The following is a 19,955-nucleotide window of genomic DNA, read 5'->3' on the forward strand; positions in this document are numbered from 1 at the left end:
ATGTTTATAGAGAACACAATTCACAAAGACCAGCTGGAGAGAAGTGTAGGAGACTGGGAAGGTGGGAGTGAAGCCGCTGTCAGGAAGGGCTCTCTCCGTGGCTCACCTGCTGTGACTGTCTGCCTCCTTGTTGTGGGCAGGAGCTGGACCCAGAGCCTCCTCCCCAGATCTCCTCCCTCAGCTTCTCCAAGTACATGGCTCCTGTGTGGCAGAGGCTGCCAGTATCTCCCCCCTTCTAAGAGAGGGACAGGCACAGCCACTGTGCCCCCGTGGGCACCACTTTACCCTTTTGTGCTCACTCAATTGCTGATCTGCTGACCTACAGCCTTGCAGATGAACGCGGCCCTAACTTTGCATAGCCTTCACCAGAAACCTTTGCGTGAGGCCCAAGTTAACGCTGCTCTGATCCCCAGCACGGATCTTCTGAAGTTGGTCTGCAGGTACCCCACAAGCTCTTCCCACCCATCCCTTACTGCTGTGCATCCAAGAATATTCTATCTCTCCTTCAAGATCCTGACAACTCCAGAAATATATGCTGGAGAATTTTGAGACAGGCTGTAGATCATTCTAGATTTAAAAAACAAACAAACTGACTAAAGAAACTGATGAGTTAAGCATAAAAGGTGACCCTGGGACATCTGGCCAGATGTGACGATGGGCCTCCTATCAGACGCTGTTAATAAAGCTTCTCAGGCTCCTATGGTGTTCCCACCAAGCCTCTCCCTTATCCAGCCAAAATTATAAGACACATCTGCACAGAGAAAGGACGGACAATGTCACTTATACGTCACAATGGATTGGACATGAGTGTGCCTTTACTGTGCTTGTGACATCTCTGATATATATATATTTTTCCCAAAAAATAAAATAAAATAAAAAATTAAAGAAAAGGAGGTAGAGAGAGTATCTCAGCTGTTCCAGGGGTTGCTTAGCATGCACCAAGCTCTGGTTTCAATCTCCCCACTTCATAAGCCTGAAGCAAGACTATCCCAGACTATAAATCCAGAGGGCATCAGCAGTTCAAGGCCACCTTAGGCTGTACAAGACACTGTCTCAAGAAAGATACAGGGGAGAAAGGGAAGAAGTAGAAAACCTTGGTAGAATAAGAGGGCAAGGAGGTGCAGCCTGGGATGGAGTGAATGCCTAAGGGTCCTCAAGAAGGTGAATCACTGTAGGGAAGTGGCCAGGGTTGGTTATCCCCGAAGCTGGGGACAGAGCCCCCTAGGTTCCTCAGACCGAGGTGACAGGCAGCTTTCTGATCTGGCCTCTTGTCTACAGAGCAGTCACTTCCCCCACAAAAAGCCCCAGTGCCTTCCAGGAACCGCACAGAACGTCCGTTTCTACTTCCCTTTGCCGAAAACATTCTGCAGCCCCTGCTTATCTGGTTTGATCCTTAGATTCATTTGCAGGCAAAAGGGAACCCATTTACGGTAAGTTGACCTCTCCTGATGTTGACTTGCCCCTAAGACTGTAGTGGACAAAGTGACAGGCTCTAGATAGGTTAACACTGGCTTTAACCTAGGGTGAGGGGATCCTAGGTGAAGACATAGGGCAGGGGAGGACCCCGGGCTCCTCCATTCTGCACGCAACCCTGAAAATTGGTACAAGAAGCCTAAAAGAACAGCAAGCTATGGGGATATTCACTGTGGCCTTGAGGGAACAGCCAATCAACTGGACAGGCAATGAGTCCAACACCTTTGGGGCTTTTTGTGGCCCCAAAGACTTCATTTACATCCCCTGTCCCATTTTAATATTTAGTGAATTGACAATGCTAACTGTATATATTAACAAAACATAACATGTTGTCAAATCTGTATACATGGTATGAAAGTTACATCAGGGCAATTGGCCTATGTATCACATAAAATATTTATCATTTCTGTGTACCAGAACCCCTTTCCCTTTTTAAACTTTCTTAAAATACTTGATACGTTGTTTTCAACCTTAGCGGCCCTACCATCCTACAAAAACATTAGAAGTGATTTCTCCCACCCACTGCTCCCTAGCCAGGTTAACGACCCTCTCCTTCCCCCAGCCCATAATAAGCAACCATTCTACTTGAGACCAACTTCTCAGCGTCTACTAAGAAGGCTATAACAAATACACCTGAAGCTAGGAAGCTTGAACAACACGAGGAACCTTCAAGTCTGAGACTCGAAGTCCAAGAGCACAATACTGGCTGATGCTATTCCTTGCAAAGGCCTCTTTGTGGCTTCCAGAAGAGCATCTGGTCATTGTGTCCTTATGGGTGAGGACCCATGTGTGCTGGATGTGGCTCCTGTCTTGGGAGCCCTGTACCGTCGCCCAAGGACCTTGAGGGCCTGGCCCAGGCTCCCCACCCTCTCGTGTGAATGCCATTCAGGTTTTTTTGTTCATTGTTGCCTGCCGGACAACTGGGAGTGTTTTCTTTGGAAAGCCCAGTGATCCGGCATGCTGCCCTTCCTCTGTCCTGAACAAGCGCTGTTTAATGGGCGGCCACGATTGTTTTGGAGATAGGCGTCTTTTCGAAATAGGAGGAGGCTGTGTGCCTTGGTTACTTTGGCCACCTTCCTTTATTTTTTCTGGAAACTCCTCCCCATGTGTGAAGACGGTAGGTGTCAGGGACCTGTAACAAGCACTCATTCAGCATGCAAGACCCAGCCCTGGGAAGCCTAGCAAGACCTCACATCAGGGTCCTGAGGAGGCCAGAGACAGAGAGGTGAAGGCAGCAGAGCCTGGGAAAGTCACACCCTACAGTGTGAGCCGACTTTGCTGGCTGTTTCGGGACCTGCAGACAGGGAGGCCTGTGAATTCCAAACACAGTACACAGGTCTTTGGCTTTCCTCAGGCCCCTTCCTTCCTGTCCCTCGGCCTGACCCTCCCCTCCTAGCAGGCCCTTCCTGTTTCGGGGAAGGTCAGCTTGTGGTGGAAGAATGGCCATTGTTCCTCCCTCCTCCTGGTCCCCACTCACATCCGGTCCCTGGTCTCTAAGTTCCCCTTCAGAACAGCCCGACTTTCCTTCTCAAGAAACCTGAGAGACGAAGGCATTTCCTGCCTGGCTACCCCGGTTCCCACCCTCCGTTTCCAGCAGCCTTCAGGCCTGCCAGACCATCAGACTCCCTGCTTTTCTGTGTGGGCAGCCCCACGCCTATGACTTAACAGCTCGGCGTCTCTTTCCTCACATTCTACCTGTCCCAAGATATATTTACCTGGGATCTCAAGTGAAAAGGCAGATGGCGGAGTTCCGTCACCAACACCCTCATGTTGGCAGATGACAGATGCCTCACTGTGGGCTGGTGGCTCTCTACCATGACGTTATGGCCAAGTGAGCTCCAGGGCCTTTCCTACTGGGTGCCTTCTATACTCCCTACTTGATCCCCAACTGCTCCTGCCTGGGGGAACAGGAACCCTTTCTTTTGTCTCCTCACACTAGGGACAGACCCAGGCCCCCCTGTTCTGCTGTGGGATGATTTCTTGGTCCTCTCCACCTTAGCTGCTCAGAGGTCTACCTCCTTTCTGTCACTGACCGTGCATGTACTGCTCACAAAGGGCCAGAGTCCTCTCCAGTGTGTCCAGAGCTACTGGAGTCCCGGGAGATATCTCTGACCACTCCTCACTTCATGATTTATTCAGAAATAGTCCCCCTGAGCAGCTCATGTAGGAGACATTGGCCCATGGATTTGTGTGAGCCCCATTACATCTCAGGGGCCCGGTTGACACACCGTCACTCCCAAGATGGCAGATCAAAGAGACAAGGCAGGAGTCATAGGGGGTATTCTGAAGCTGTCCCCTTTAGCCCCTAGAGACAAGATTTATTTGTGGCAGTTCAGTGACTCCCCTCTGCTACTGGGGTACACACATATGTCACCTCTGCACCCACCGAGGTCAGGATGGGTCCGTGACGTCTACATTCAGCCTTATTCCCAGTCCCGTGGACACTGAACTAATCTCTAAGACAGCAAGCATCAAGGATTCCAGCAGACTCTGCTGCACCATTAAACTTCATCAACACACACAGACATCCACTTTCCCTCTGGCCCAAGGTCTAACCAAAACATCGTCTCTTCGGGCTGTAGTGAAGATTAAGCCGAAAGCTTTGTTGACTGTACATGCAGTCGCTGGCAGATGCTCACCGGGAGCATCCTGGCCGATCCTTGTCATTTGTCCTCCATGTCATGTCAGCACGCACCAGTGTGAGAGCTAAACAGAGCCACTATGAAGTCCCAAAGTGTCCCATTGCTATTATTAGGCTGTGACAGGCTGTCAAGCCAGGAGAAGTGACCTGGCTCAGAGGACTTCAACCTCTGAACAAATGTCGTCATCTCCCCGAGTTCCTGAATCCACTGTCACTAGGGTTGGGACATTCTCTTCAAGAGCCAGCTCCAAAGTCAGATTGTAGGAAGTTGTGCAATTGGTGAGGTTCGCTGACAGGGATGACTTTTATCTTTTACACATTGACCCTGGTGTTCCTGGAAGCTAATATGTGTGAACGTTATGTTCTCCGCCCCCTTTCACCCCTCCCCTTCTGTCCTCTGTCCTTCAATCAAACCATGTGTGTGTGGTACCCACAGTTCCCAGGAGACCTGGCCAGAACCCCAATGGCACTCTCATGCCCCTAGAGCATGTACACATACATCTCTGGGGCTCTTTCCTTTTAAATCCTTATGCCTGACTATTCCCTGTCAGATCTATAGAAGCCAATGTAGGGACCAAGTCGCAGGTCATAAAACATTGGCTGGACTCCTCACTCCTCGGGGACAAATGAACCAGTATCCTCTCAGAGGCCATGATCCAAGGCAGAGAGAGAATGGGGAAACCATCCTCCCACTTCCTTTGGAAGATGGTGACGAGCAGCTAAAGACACTTTTCTACAGGTTGTGGGCGAAGTGGACTGGGCACATAGAAACCTACACCAGATGTAGGGTCCACAGAGCTGTGTGGTTGACTGCAGGTAACAGCCCAAAGTTGGTACTTGGCAAACATGGATGGGTAGATGAGGGGAGTTCTGGGGAGCAGCTCTGTAATGATGGCTGCTTAGCACTGTTGTGGCTTGTGGCTTCCTCAGTAAAATGTGTTTGAACAAATGGAGCTGCACTTTGTTCAAAATGGCCCCCCAAATTGTTCCCCCTAGTAACTCCCCTTTAGTTTGGAATTTCCAAACTTAGCTTAGCTTTTGGCTTAGCTTTCTGTCCCCAAATGAGAAACTCTCCTGATTTTTTTCCCTTTGTTTTGAGGCTCTGTTATCCCTACACCCAGTTGCCAAGCCTCTGACGATAAACTTCATCAAAACAGTACGCATGTGTTACAACCTCTGTTCCAGAAACAGACATTCACTAGGGCCTATGTGTGTTTGCAGAATGGTTTCCAAATTTGACCTGTGTCCCCAAAGCAGAGATCACCAGAGAGAGCTGTTACTACATCTCTGTCTTGCCCCCAGGCAATACACAGAGGCCAGAACGCCATGTGCTGGGAGCCGTGCCATTCCTCCAGCTCCTTTCACCTTTGGGATCAATGCCCCCCCCCAAAGTGTGTGGTGGTTCGATACCAGAAATACACTGTCCATGTGTGTTACTGAGGGTCACTGGTGAGATCTGCCCCTAGTCCCTGCCCACAAAACCCCTTTCCCTGTTGGAAACCCTTCCTCTGTCTGGAAACTGGTTCTGTACCTTTGTTGCAGGCAACCTCAAGGCAGGACTCGTCCAGTGTGTTCTTTGCTTTCCCAACATACCTGCAGCATTTCCCAGCCTTCATTCAATTTTCTAGTCCGCCTTTGAATGAGTCAAGTATAATAAAAATACCAGTACTGGGGTACTTTATTTTAAAAAAAAATGTTTGTTTCACACAGTATTGTTCGAGAACACGATGTCAGTTCTGGAAAAGGCTCCCTGAGCATGTAAGATCACAGAAGATAACATCAAGGGGGAAATTATGTGGAAAGACAGAAAGTCAGAAAGAAATGGGGAAGGGATCAGTTTTTCTCCTTTATTAAAAACCACCTCTCAAGAACCAAGAGGGGCTATCAGGAGAACTACACTAATCCCTCCCTCAGGCAAGACCAACCCCGACCACTCATCTCCCATTAGGTCAGCTCTGCAGGCTCAGGTAGTAAGTGAGTCTAGGGTGTTGGAGAAAAAATTGGAAGATCTGTGGAGTCAGGGAGGGTGTGGGTGAAGTGATTAGTCTCTAATGAAGAGCAAACTTCTAAAGCATGAACTCGTGTGGACACGCTGACCGTCATTCAACCTACCCACCACCATAGTTGGCTTCTCTGCCCACTCTCAGCAATTCTCACTCACTTTGTTCCCAAGCCTGCACCCCTCAAAAGCTCCCCATCCCAGCCTTGTCCTCCTCTTCCTCTTCCTCCTCCTCCTCATCCTCACTGTCATCATCATCATCATCATCATCATCATCATCATCATCGTCCTCCTCCTCTCTCCTCTTCCCTGGGCCCACCTTGCTGTGTGTCAGGGTTTGGAGAGATGCTGGCATCCTCTACACTCTCCTCATCCACATGTGCCTCAGGTTGACAGATGTCCACAGCTAGAAGGATCACTTGGCACCTGCTGAAGAGGCTCACTGTGAGTCACATTGGGTCTAGGCAGACCAAAATGACCGAGAATGCATTCCTGCCCTGCAGCAACTCAGGAAAAAATGTAGGCAGTGAAAAAAAAGTGGGCCAAATCCATCCGGCCAGCATCTGTTTTTGTACACAAAGCTTCTCTGGAATACAGCCATGCCATTCACCCGTGGCTATACAACCACACAGAGAACACATTGAACAGTTGGGACCAGACATATGATCTGCAAGTCTGAAAACATTTACTACGTGGCTTTTTACAAAAACCATCTGCCTGCTCTGACCTGGTTACAGTACAGCAAATACCTTGTCCTATGTCCCAGGTATTGTCGCCCAGGCTTCTCAGCAGACAAACTCTCAGGACCCAGATGAGCCTGGAGCTTGGAAGGTAAACACAGGAAGAGAGCAGGACTAGGGGGAAACTCGGTTGGTAGAGGATTCACCTAGCATGCTAGAAGCCCTGAGTTCCATCCCCACCATTGCATAAACCGGGTATGGCAGCACATGCCTCTCATGGCAGGAGGTGACAGCAGGAACATTGAAAATTCAAGACCATCCTTGGCTACATAGTAAAGCTAGCCTGGGCTACCTGAGACTCCGCCTCAAAAGAACCACAACAAATTATTAATGATGATGACGATGACGATGATGACGATGATGACGATGATGATGATGATGATGATGATGATGATGATGATGATGATGCCTGGAATGAGGCTGGTGCATGGTGTCTGCACCATCCTGCCCACACTGGGCTCATCTTTTGCTGCTTTGCCTTGAATCAAAACTTCTGTCAGAAACAGCGCCACCTTCCTGGAGACAGCGAAAGCACCCCGTGATGACCACAGTCAGCAACTGTGTCAAGATGACATCAAAGGCCTTTTGTTCTTCCACTCCTGGCACGGAATGACCACCATAAAACCTGAAACTTGAGGGGAAAAGCTTTGACAGGATAGCCCTGCACCATTCCTCAACTATGCAGAACACACGCTCATACCTCCCAAAGGTACCACAACTCTGCCTGGTGACCACCTCATTCCCCCTCCGAGCCCCTGACACATCCTGCCTGTCCCCCTCTGAAATGAAGACCATGGCTCCCAGAGGACTCCATAGCTTATTGAGCCCAAACACCCTCAGCTTCACTGCTGGCTTCCATTGTTCACACAAGGGACATGACTGGCCTCTTGGCAGAGATGGGGGCTGCAGGGAAGGGAAAGATCTTCAACACCCAGTCCCTTTCTGCTACGTGAAGAGGGTTTTGGTTTCCACTGTATTTCTTGTGTTCATGAAAGCTCCTTAAAGCCTAAGCCTATATGGAGAAATCACCACCAGTAACACAGAAGCAGGACTCTATCTGTGCTTGAGCTCTGAATGATGCTTCTGTGTTGTCCTGGTGTGCTGCTCCTGAACCATTGCTCTCTCCGGGCCTCTCCAATCCAGGAAGTACACCTACTTTCAGCCTCCTCTGAACATGGCTACTCTTGTACAAATGGTCTCATGATACACTATAGCCTGGCCTTTCTGCTGTCTCCAGGTGTCCTAGGGCTAGCTGCCCACTGGATGTCACCCCAAAGTTCCACCCAAGCTGCTCATCAGTAGCTCCCGGGACTCCCGTGTTTGTTGGTGCAATATGGCCAGTCTCTGTCCAACTGACCCAAGGCCTCAATGACCCTGAGGTGTCTGAGGGCCTATCTGTTCACCTTCAGAATCTCTCCTCCCACAAAAAGGGGCTATACATTGCTTGTGGGAATGTGAAACCATCCAGCCACTATGGAAGTCGGTGTGGAGGTTTCCCAAAAATCAAGAAATAGGCCTGTAGGCATAAGTCTTTTCCCAACCTACTTTAATAAACATTTAACCTCCCCTCTAACCCTCCAACTGCCAAGGTAGTAGAAGAGAAACGTTATTAGGACATGGGGGGGGGATGCGAGGGGGGGTAGACCTGTCTACAAATAGTTCTTTGGAGGCAAGTCCAATTTTCATTGCCAGGATATCCGCAATTCAGTTCAGTAGCAAACACTAAATCATGAATCAGCAGCTCCAGTCCAGTCCACTTGGCCATCACCACACGTGAATCAGCGAGGGAAGTTCAATCCAGAAGAAACCATGAGACTCACCAACCAGCCTGTGGAAGCAGCAAGAAGCCACAGGAACCTCACAAGAAGTTCTTTGGCAAGTTTCTCTCTATGGCATCACCACAAACAGAGCTCAGCAATGCAACGTAAGGTGAACCAATACATGCGTGTCAGCAATGCTCGTGAGGTGGACTAATGCATGCATGCATGTCCATCAGTGAAGAATAGCCAGGTAGAGCAAAGTGAACCAGTGCTTGAGCTCCCACTGTCTGTGGGGTCATATTTATATTCATTCTAAACATCATGTATTCTTTCACATGTCTGCTTTAGCAAAACATCCTTTCACCTGTGTGCCCCAGCAAACCGTCATTTGATATAACCGACTTTCCAAAGAAATCAGAAGTTTCCACTTCTTAGATTCATGATAAGGCCAGTTACACCATTCCAGAGGATTTACTCAGAGTGTTACAAGTTCATAGTCACAGAGACAGACCTGCACATCCATGTTTACTATAGCATGCTTCACAATGGCTAAGCCATGGAGCCTACTAGATAGCAGAGAAATTAATAAAAAAAAAAAAAAAAAAAGTCATGTATCCACAGGGAATCTTTTTCAGCCATAGAGAACAGCAACATTGTATCATTTATGGGATAACCGATGCAATGGGAGACCGCTAGGAGAATTGAGAAGGTCTCAGAAACACAGATGTGTTTTCTCTCATAGGTGGTTCATACATCTCGTATAACTACATATCGAATCATATATGTACATAGTAAATGAAAGTGGATACGAATTTGTCTAGGGAAACTGAGGGTACTAATACTGGAGGAGCTAATGAAGGAAGAATGTGGAGGGGAGCAGAATATGCCCAACACATTATATATGCCTGTAAGAAATCTTTAAATAATTAAATAGGAGAGTGAAGAGATGGCTTAGTGGCTAAAGCCACTGGCTGTTCTTGCAGAGGATCCAGGTTTAGTTCCTGGCACCCAAACGGTGACTCACAGCCATCTGTAACTCCAGCTCCAGGGGACCCAGCGCCCTCTTCTGGCCTCTGTGGGCATTGCATGCATTTGGTGCACAGACATACATTCCCGAAAAACACTCATAAAAAATAAATAAAGTAAGTAAACACTTTAATAAACAAACAGAACATGCCTCCTTATTCAGACCTCTTCCTTCCCACGCCCACTGCTAACCCCCGTGGCAAGGTCTGTCACAGCATCTGTCCCTGTCCTCATGTATCTCACGGGTCCTCTTTTTTTCTTTCTGGAAGGGAACTCCCATCTTAGCGAGCCCATCACCACCTCTGGCCTCCCAGGACCCTCATCTTTCCCGACCATCCCTCAACCTTCCTTTTGTCACATTCCAAGGAAAAACCTGGATGCCCTCAGACTCCTCCACCACTGGGAACAAGTCTCCCTCCTACCTCCACGTCCCCAGCACTTTATTACAATTGGCTGAGACTCTCCTCTCCTGTGAGAACAGGGATGCAGGTGGGGGTGGGGGGACTGAAAACGTGGGACGCTGGTAGGAGTAAACCTCTAATACATTACATCCTCGGGTGCTAGACTGGGGGTTCCCACAGACCTTTGGGTCCCAGTGCTTTGCCAACTGAATGATGACTTAGGTTCTCACAGAGCACGACTCTCTAGACTAACCCCATAGTGCATGAGGCTACAGAGACTCCAGGTCAGAGTCTGGTGGCCAGGCTTACCTGGTTCCTTCACATACAACTTCACGTAAAGGAGCCAAAGGTCAGGGCACTGACTCAGAGTTGCTCCAGCTCCCACTGGGAGGAAGGAGATATCCTGCTCATATCAGGTCCCTGGGTTTGAGGCCTGATCTCAAAGCACACCGCCATCAATCCACCCTGTTCCTCTAATCCTCCTCCAAGCCTCTGTTCCTGAGTTTATGGCAGGAGAGCTGAGGATACAGCACCTCACCCTGCCTCGAGCGGCTTCTGAACCATCACGGAGTGAGACGCCGGGCAGAGAGATGGGAGGAAGAAACAGGAGAACTCTGCAAGCTCGCAGGCCGGCTAGCTTAGTGCCAAATAAGAGACCCTGTTTCAAACACTGACACCCCAAGTTGTCCAATAACCTCCACTGTGGTGTGCAGCCCACCCACATACACCACACATACACATTAAGAGAAAGAAAGAGAGGAGGAGGAGGAGCTCCAGTTCCTAACCAAGACAAGCAAGAAGGAACTTGCTGCGGAGACTGAAGGCCTCCTGACAGCCACTTACCTTTCTAAAGCTGCTGAGAGATGACTCCCATCCATCAAAGAGAGAGGTGTGTCGTGGGAAAGGAAGAGGTTCAGTTAGTGCTTGTGATTGCTACTCTAGGAGCCTGAACCTTTCCGTTTCTGTTGGAGAGAAAGGGCGTCATCTTTCTTCAACACTGTATCCCTAACCCCTACTGACGGAAATGTCATGTTTCCAAGATGTGAGATGTGTCTCCACCAGCTAGGTGAGCCCCAGGGAGTGGACAGGGCTATGCTGACTGACCCAGGGAACTCTAATGGGAAGGGAGGCCTGTGTTAGCTGTTTTCACTCACCCCTTCCCCTCCTGTCTCTCACCCTGCAGTCTGGAGCCTTTGGGTCCCGGAGGCTGTGAGACCTGCAGAGAGAGAATGGACTTCCAGAAAGGCTTCCAGAAGGAATAGAAGCCCATCCTCCAGCCCAGGGTGGGACTGATAAAATTAGAACTTTAGCCTTGTGGGTAGGGAGAGGACACCCAGCATCTACATAAAAACCTTGATGGTCAGCTAGTCTTACTGAGTAAGTTGGCTCCAAGGAAAGGTCCTGTCTCGAAAACTAAGGCGGAATCAGCAAAATGGCTCATGAGGTAAGGGTGCTTGTCTCCAAGCTGATTGTCCCCTGATCTCCATACATGTGCCATGGCATGCCTGCCTGCCATGTTACCTACATGTTACCTACATGTTACCTGCATGTTACCTATATGACATACATACCAAATAAATAAATAGATTTAATTTTTTAAAAAATAAACAGAGTGAATAATGATTAAATAAGACACTGACGTTGGCCTCTGACCATCATTGTTTTTATGTTGGTGCTAGGTGTCCTGTCCCTACCCACAAGGCTGAAGTTCTAATTATCAGTCCCAGGTTGGAGGATGGCTTCTTCACTTTCTGAATGTTGGATTCTCCCTCTGCAGGTCTCATGACCTCCTGATTATAGGTCCAAAGGCTCCAGGTTGCAGGGTGAGAAACAGGGGGTGAGGAGACTGGAGGGAGGGGTTGGAAAATGGGAGCTCACTGAAAAGCTGGTTCTGAAAGCAGAATGGACACCTCCCCATTTCAGACACAGTACATCTGTCTCAGGGTGTCCTCCGAGGCTCTTCTCTGGGTAGAACTGGTCTCTAATTCTGTGAGAAAAGACATCAACAAAACAGCCCAAGAGTGAAAACGTTGTACTCTTGAGAACAGCCAGAAGGAAGCTGTTTTCAGCAGAGGTAACTAGTGGTTATCCCATGGTATGAAAACACCCACAGTGGGAAGAAGCCCAGAGCTTGACCAGGCAGAGAAAGCACATTCAGAAATCCAGCTGTTGGCCTCAACTTCTCTAGTTTCTGTTGGATATTTTAAGTCCCAGATCAGATGATGTTTTCTTGTTTATTTGTCTCCCTGACTGTTGATTGAGGTTGGGTGTGGCGGCCCATGATTTTAATCAGCCCTTGGGAGGCAGAAGCAAAAGGATCTTTCTGAGTTTTGTAGCCAGCGTGGTCTGTGTATTAAGTTCCAGACAGCCAGCGCTACAAAATAGAGAAGCCTGTCTCAAAATAAAACAAGGCCAGGCAGTAGGGGTGCACTTTAATCCCAGCACTCGGGAGGCAGAGCCAGGTAGCTCTTTGTGAGTTTGAGCCCAGCCTAACCTACAAAATGAATTCCTGAATAGTCAGTGCTACTCAAAGAAACCCTGCCCCACTCCTCCAATAAAAAAGAAAAGAAAAAAAAAAAGGGAAGGAAGAAAGAAAAGAAAAACAGACTCAGTAAAAAAATAATCTATGAAGCATATTTTACTCAAAATCACTTTTTTTATTGAAGCAGAATCTCATATAGTTCAGACTAACTTCAAACTCACTGTGCGACTGAGGATAAGTGTTGTGGGGTATCCACCAAAGAAGAACACTAGGACATGGGTTTAAGCCAATAGAAAGCCTTTATTGGCCAGTCAATGACTACAGTAAGTGTTCAGAATCCCAGTGTAGTACTAAGCCTTTCTCTAGGTGAGCTTTTAAACACAAAACCCATATTCTTGGTTGACATACTTTGGTTAACAAAAACAGTTATCAAGAAGCTAAAAAGCAGAGTTAACACATTTAGAGACTTCCCAGAAATATGTGGGCTTTAATGGACCAGGCCCTTGTTTTAGTTTTGGCAAGGGGTGCTGCCTATGAGCTGAGGTACAACCTGCGTGGAACTTGCATCACAGGGTCAGTTGTTCAAAGGTCTGGGCTGTCACATGACCTTGATCTCTTGATCCTCCCTCGTAGGTCCTGGGATGTATCAGCACAACCTGCTCAAATCATACCTAAAAGAGGAAAACATGATTCTGTTCATGGGAAGTTTTAAGAGACTTTGAATAGGACTGGAGCTGTGGTTCAATGATAGAGGATTGATTGCCTTGTATATACAAGGCCTTGGCTTCTATATCTAGCACCAGATGGAGAAATAGAGATTACATGGAGGCTTTCCCTAAAAGCAGGAAAAATTTGAACCCAGGAAGACTCATCAGACCCAGGTCTTAGTCTTATCTTCTCTACTGCCAAATTGTGTTTTTGTATGAGTAGGTAGGTAGGTAGGTATGTAGGTAGGTATACATGCATGTGGAAGATAGAATGACCTTGGGTGTCATTACTCAGGGTTTTGGGGGCAGGGTCTACCTATAAGCTAGAATGGCTGCTGACATCTGATCTACCTGTAAGCTAGCATGGCTGCAGATATCTGGTCTACCTGTAGGCTAGAATGGACACTGATCTGGTCTGCCTGTAAACTAGCATGGCTGTTGACATTTGTCTACCTGTAGGCTAGAATAGACATTGACATCTGGTCTACCTGTAAATTAGCATAGCTGCTGACATCTGGACTACCTGTAAGCTAGAATGGCCTCAGACATCACTCATCTGCTGTCTTCATCCTTTTTCACATGGATTCTAGGGATCGAACTCAGGTCCTTGTGCTCACAAGACAAGCACCCTACTAACTGAACCATACTTCTACCTTTTAGTCTCTTCTTGGATAGTCCTATTTTTTTAAGGGCTAATGCTACTTGACTCCTAATCTCCCTTAAACTTTTCCAAAGATGGAAAAAAAAAAAGAAATCATTACGTATGTTTATTACAGTAGGACTCATTAGCACTACAGGCAGCCATTTGATCCAAGTTACTGTCGAGGGTCTAGGGCTCTGATTTTTACTATACCTTGAGACAGTTTAGTTATTTCATCTTGAATTAATTATATCATGATTATTGCAGATATATTAAAGGAAATAATGACAGAATGGCTTAGACTTGGATGCAAATAGCAGAAAGGGAATGTGTATTAAAGACTCCTTCAGGCTGGAGATATGGCTCAGCAGTTAAGAACATTGACTGCCCTTCTAGAGGTCCTGAGTTCAATTCCCAGCAACCACAGTGTAGCTCACAACCATCTGTGATGTGATGAAGAGGATACCCTCTTCTGGTGTGTCTGAAAACAGCTACAGTGTACTCATATACATTAAATAAATAAATCTTAAAAAAAAAGACTCCTTCAATACTCACTGCGCCCCCATCTCTGCCAAGAGGCCAGTCATGTCCCTTGTGTGAACAATGAAAGCCAGCAATGGGGCTGAGGGTGTTTGGGTTCAATAAGTTATGGAGTCCTCTGGGAGCTATGGTCTTCATTTCAGACGGGGACAATCTGGATGTGTCAGGGGCTCAGAGGGGGGATGAGGTGGTCACCAGGCAGAGTTGTGGTACCTTTGGGAGGTATGAGCGTGTGTTCTGCACAGTTGAGGAATGGTGCAGGGCTATCCTGTCAAAGCTTTTCCCCTAAAGTTTCAGGTTTTATGGTGGTCATTCAGTGCCTGGAGTAGAAGAACAAAAGGCCTTTGATGTCATCTTGACACAGTTACTGACTGTGGTCATCATGGGGTGCTTTCACTGTCTCCAGGAAGGTGGCGCTGTTTCTGACAGAAGTTTTGATTCAAGGCAAAGCAGCAAAAGATGAGCCCAGTGTGGGCAGGATGGTGCAGACACCATGCACAGCCTCATTCCAGGTTATTATTATTATTATTATTATTATTATTATTATTATTATTAATTTGTTGTGGTTCTTTTGAGGCGGAGTCTCAGGTAGCCCAAGCTAGCTTTACTATGTAGCCAAGGGTGACAAAGGGTTCTGAAATACTAACCACAGGACCCAAACTAAAGAAGACCACAAAGATGGGGTCTCCAGTCTTCTTTAACACCCTCAAAGAGGATGGCCAAGAAGGAACCATCATTCTTGTTTCCTTAGTGTCTTTGTTTTCAGTCTATCATGGTAAAGACAAAAAAAAAAAAAAGTAGTTGTTTCAAAATCTTAGATGAATCAGAAAGTGGGCTCATTGAGACGGTGTGTCTCTATACCCCGAAGAAAATATTTTGAGATTGTTCTACTATTCTATGTTACCTTAGGTACCCATTCCTTGTCTCCATTTATTCTCTGACACCCCCCCCCCGAGACTTACCTAATGGAGAAGAGTGAAAAAGGAGGGAAAAGAGGGAACACACTGTGGATGCCAGGCTCCATCTGCCAAAAGAACTGGGAAGTGGGTGAGCCAAGCTATGGCCAGGTGGTCTACTTTCAGCTGAGAGCAGAAAATGAATAACCAAATTGCCAGTGCGTCAGCCAAACGTATTCAGCTGTGTCTGATGGGCCAAGAGGGAGACAAGTGCTTGGCATGTCCACGCCAGCAGACAGGTGTGCCAGGCCTGATGCGTGTTTGGAGAAAAGCTGCTTTCCAGATGAGGGCTAGTTTTTCAGGACAACAACAGTTAGCATCCCCCCACCTTTAAGACCAAAGAGGAGGAAGTAGGAAAAAGCAGAAAATGAGAGTGGGGGCGGGGGTAGACCAGATGGCTGCCTGGAACCCAAGAGACTGTTCAATAAAGATCAGAGGTGGAAAGATGAAACAGTTACCTAGATACATTAGGCAAAAATAAAAAGAGGTGATGGGAGCTGGTGGCCAAGGACAGTTAGTTGTCTCCACCGTTAAACTACCAGACAGTTAACCAGGCGTGCCAGCTTGCGGGAGAGCAACATCGAGCTAAGGCTGAGTGGGTTTAGAAGTTCGTGCGTTCTTCTCCCTTCTTAGCAGTCATTGGATATGGAGTTAAGCCATTCAACCAGGTAATAATAGAACCAAAACATCAAATTAGAGGTGGCTTGTAACCAGGAGACATTAAACAGGACAAGACAGACTACACTTTTACCTTTTCCATTGGGCATGGAGTTAGGGAAACTAGGCTGTGTTCGTTTATTCATTCAATCACTATTCAGTGAGCACGTGCGGCTATATTGATTAACTAGAACAGAACCTTGCTCTTAAGGAGCTAATATCCTGAAACAACATTTTCGTTAATGAGGTAGATCATGCCTGTAATCCCAGCACTCAGGAGACTGAGGAAAGTGGTTATTGTGAACTTGAGGAGAGCCTTATTATTTAGAAGACACCATCTCCAATATGTATGGTATATATTTGTAAACCATTTAATCCTGTCAATAAACTGGTGAGTTAGTGAGCCTTACTCTCACTTTATGGCTGAGAAAGAACAAACTCAAGACATGTATGTGTTGCACGTAGTACCCTCTCGTCCTAGACAGACCTAGACTTGACCCATGTTTCTCGTTTCTAAAATACACTTCTTTTTTCCATATATCCATTTTAAGGTTCTGTTTTGTTTTGTTTTGTTTTTTTAGAACTTAGACACTTGAATGAGTCCTGTGAAGTCTACAGAATGAAGATACAGATATAAAAGTAAAAGTATCTGATATGGGAGCAGGGGTTATATCATGATACTCACACATGGGCTGGGGGAGGGATTACAAGAAAGAGGAAGTTTGTGGGTGGAAACTATGAACTCAACTTTAATAATAATTTTTGAAGGCCTTCTAGGACACACAGAAGAAATAAACAGCAGTCGCTGAGAAAGGCAAGAGTGGAACCCTACTGAATGGCCCTGGCTAGAAAGCTAGCTCTGAACGTCAAAAGAAGTGATGGGAGGAGTCTATAACGAGAAATAGAAAGAGAAGCCAAAAGAGGACCAAGGAATTGTAGGAAGTTCTCCCTTTAAAGAAAATGAGGAAGATGGAAAGGAAGGAGAGGTTGGGAGACCCTAGAGTCTCAAGCTCCCCAGCACCCAGGAGAGTTTCAAACAGAGAGAGAGAGAGAGAGAGAGAGAGAGAGAGAGATCCAAACTCTTCAAAGGACCAGACAGGATAAGGACCAAGCGAAGCCTGCTATAGAACTGAGAACATGGCTTACATAGAGCCCTGAGTTCAGTCCCCAGCACCTCATAAACCAGGCAGGGTGGAGAATGCCTGTCATCCTAATACTTGGAAAGTGGAGGCAGGAGGATCAAAAGTTCAAGACCATCCTCAGCTACCAAAAAAAAAAAAAAAAAAAAAAAAAAGAGCTCGAAGGCCACCCTGAGCTATACAAGGCCCTGTTGTGTTTTATTTCTTAAAACCTTACTTGGGCAAGTCGGGTGGTTCTCACACCACCATTTAAACACAAGCGTGTGTTTCAGCAATGGACGCAGCAAGCTTGGGTTGCCCATTCAGATATTCTGGCAATAAAAGGGAGGAAAAGGCGGAGCGAGGAGAAAGTTTTTATGGAAAGTTCCGGCTGGGCTGCATAGTTTAAAACATCATAAATCTCTTCCTGCGTCTCTATTTTTTTCCATTCCCCATCCCTCTTCACACTTCTCCAGTGAGGTGTAAACTCGCCCTGGCCAAGCTAATCCATCAGGACGAGACACTGATCCGAGCTTGTCAGTGTGGATCTGGAGCGGGAGAAAAGAAACACACGGGTCGATAAACTGTCCTAGCAAGAATTTTCACCTCAGAAGTAGCACCGTCTAGATGAATGGTTAGAAAAGAGGGAAGGCTGCAGAAATAAGAAGCAGGCTGCATCTGTGTAGACGACGGTTGGATGAGTTTGTAGGAAAGGCTGTAGTGTCTAGGGAGAGGTTGAAAATGATTTACAATTCTAGGCAAATTTGAAGAGGAAGACCTCCAGGTCACATCAGGGAAGGCCTATTGGAGAGAAAAGACAGGAAAGCTTAAGAGAGTAAAGGTGAGAAGTCTGTCAGGGCGAAACTAAAGACTGAAAAACAGAGCACACTTGGAAACTCAAACCAGTGGTGCGAGTAACGCAAACCATAAACAACATCTCTCCGGGCTCTGAAAATGGTTCCATGGGTAAGAGAGCTTGCTGCACAAACATGAGGATCTGAGTTTGAATCCCCGTGTAAACAGTCTGTCGTGGCTTCACTCGCTTGTAACCCCACTCTCTTCTGGTCCCCATGGGCACTGCCCTTACACATGCATACCTGCACAGATATGCATGTACATGTAAAACAAGGGCTGGAGAGATGGCTCAGTGGTTAAGAGCACTGTCTGCTCTTCCAGAGGTCCTGAGTTCAATTCCCAGCAACCACATGGTGGCTCACAACCATCTGTAATGAGATCAGATGCCCTCTTCTGGTGTGTCTGAGGACAGCTACAGCGTACATATACATAATAAATACATTTTAAAAAAAGTAAAACAAAATAACGACTCAGTAAATATGGCATTACTAGGAATAAAGAACATCTCTTTGTAACCAAAGTTCAATTCCCACGAGGCTGTACCATAAAATTGAACACATTTACCTCAAAAATATGCAAATAGTGATGCATCTGTCTGAGATAACCCCAGAGTCACTGTGGGAGACACTGGTATATCTCTATCAATATCTACCATGATGTCCGGTCAAATCAGCTGTGGCATGAAGGAATCCAACATGGCCGAAAGCCAGGGGCTAGTGGAGCCGCAGAGTTCTGTGTATTAGCAGCTCCCGGTGGCGATTGGGAATGAAATTGCAATAAGCATCTATTTATGAACACATTTTGATAGCAGAACAACATAGCAAATCAAAGGACTTTTCCTCTGGAGTCAGAATGGGAGGAGAGGGGGGAAGCTCAGGGTGAACAGCCTAATTCTTGACCAGGCTGATACGGACATGAGAGGTCATTATCTTAAAACCTTGTCTTAGGGTTGCTTATCATACATCTTCAAAAGGCTTGAAAGAAAGAAGGGAAGGGGGGAGGTAGGAAGGGTAAGAGAGATCTTGGAGGAAGGAAAGACAGGAGTCTAGGTAGTGGGGGACACGTGGCCTCCGTTTTTGCAATAATGCATGGGGCAAGGCTTCCTGGAGATATAAAGAGCTTGCTAGGCCTGGACAAGATGTAGCTGTGAGAAACATGGTCGTCTGTGAGTCTTCAGAGGTGGGGGAATTGATTGCCAGGAAGACACTACCTTACCCAGGGCACAACTAAAGTCAGATACTCCACCGGTGAGGTGGTTTTTAAAGACGAGGAACCGGGGCTGAGCATATAGCTCAGTGGTAAAGTGCTTGCCTAGCATGTGTGAGGTCTTGGGTTTAATCCCCAATGCTATAGTACATGCAAACAAGACAAGGAACCATAATCCCATTCATCAGTGTGTCTAGTTCCCAATCCCGAAGCCTAGAGAGGCATGGTTAGATGTAGCGATCACTCAGAACAGACAGGGTGCAATGTAAGGGCAGCCGCCTCTTTGGCTCAGCCAGTGAACACAGAGTGAGCAATGACCCAGTGGTGTTGCAGGATAAACTAAAAATCCAGGCTTCTGATTTTTTTTTCTTAAATGTTAAAAATTAAATCAAGTTGCCAGGCATGCTGGTGTATGCCTTTAATCCCAGCATGTGGGAGGCAGAGGCAGGAGGATCTCTGTGAGTTTGAGGCCAGACTGGTCTACAAAGTAAGTTCTAGGACAGCCAGGGCTACATACAGAGAAACCCTGTCTCGAGAAACAAACAAAGGAATTACATCAAGTTATTATAAATGTGCTTCTGGAAAATCAAAGCCCATTCTGTGGCTCAGGTGAGACTGGTGGTATAAGGGTATTAGGTGACACAGCAGAACTGTCATGGAATATGTCTCCTTGTACTAGACATTCTTGGGAGCCACAGCAGCAACCAGTTAGAATTTGGGGTGTGGCAGAAACGAAGAGGACTCAAAATATAAG

At 46.9% G+C, this 19,955-nt stretch overlaps 1 long non-coding RNA gene across 1 annotated transcript; it reads right to left on the reverse strand.

The window, feature by feature from the left end:
• Window positions 1–12,802: 12,802 nt before the first annotated feature.
• Window positions 12,803–16,529, reverse strand: LOC147999626 (uncharacterized). Its single transcript, XR_015643694.1, has 3 exons — window positions 15,372–16,529; window positions 14,623–14,729; window positions 12,803–13,193 (listed from the first exon to the last, which is right to left on the reverse strand). It is a non-coding gene; the product is annotated as an uncharacterized LOC147999626 (long non-coding RNA).
• Window positions 16,530–19,955: the final 3,426 nt, after the last annotated feature.

This window comes from Rattus norvegicus, chromosome 19 (assembly GCF_021556685.1).
Source record: "Rattus norvegicus strain SHRSP/BbbUtx chromosome 19, alternate assembly SHRSP_T2T, whole genome shotgun sequence".
NCBI lineage: Eukaryota > Metazoa > Chordata > Mammalia > Rodentia > Muridae > Rattus > Rattus norvegicus.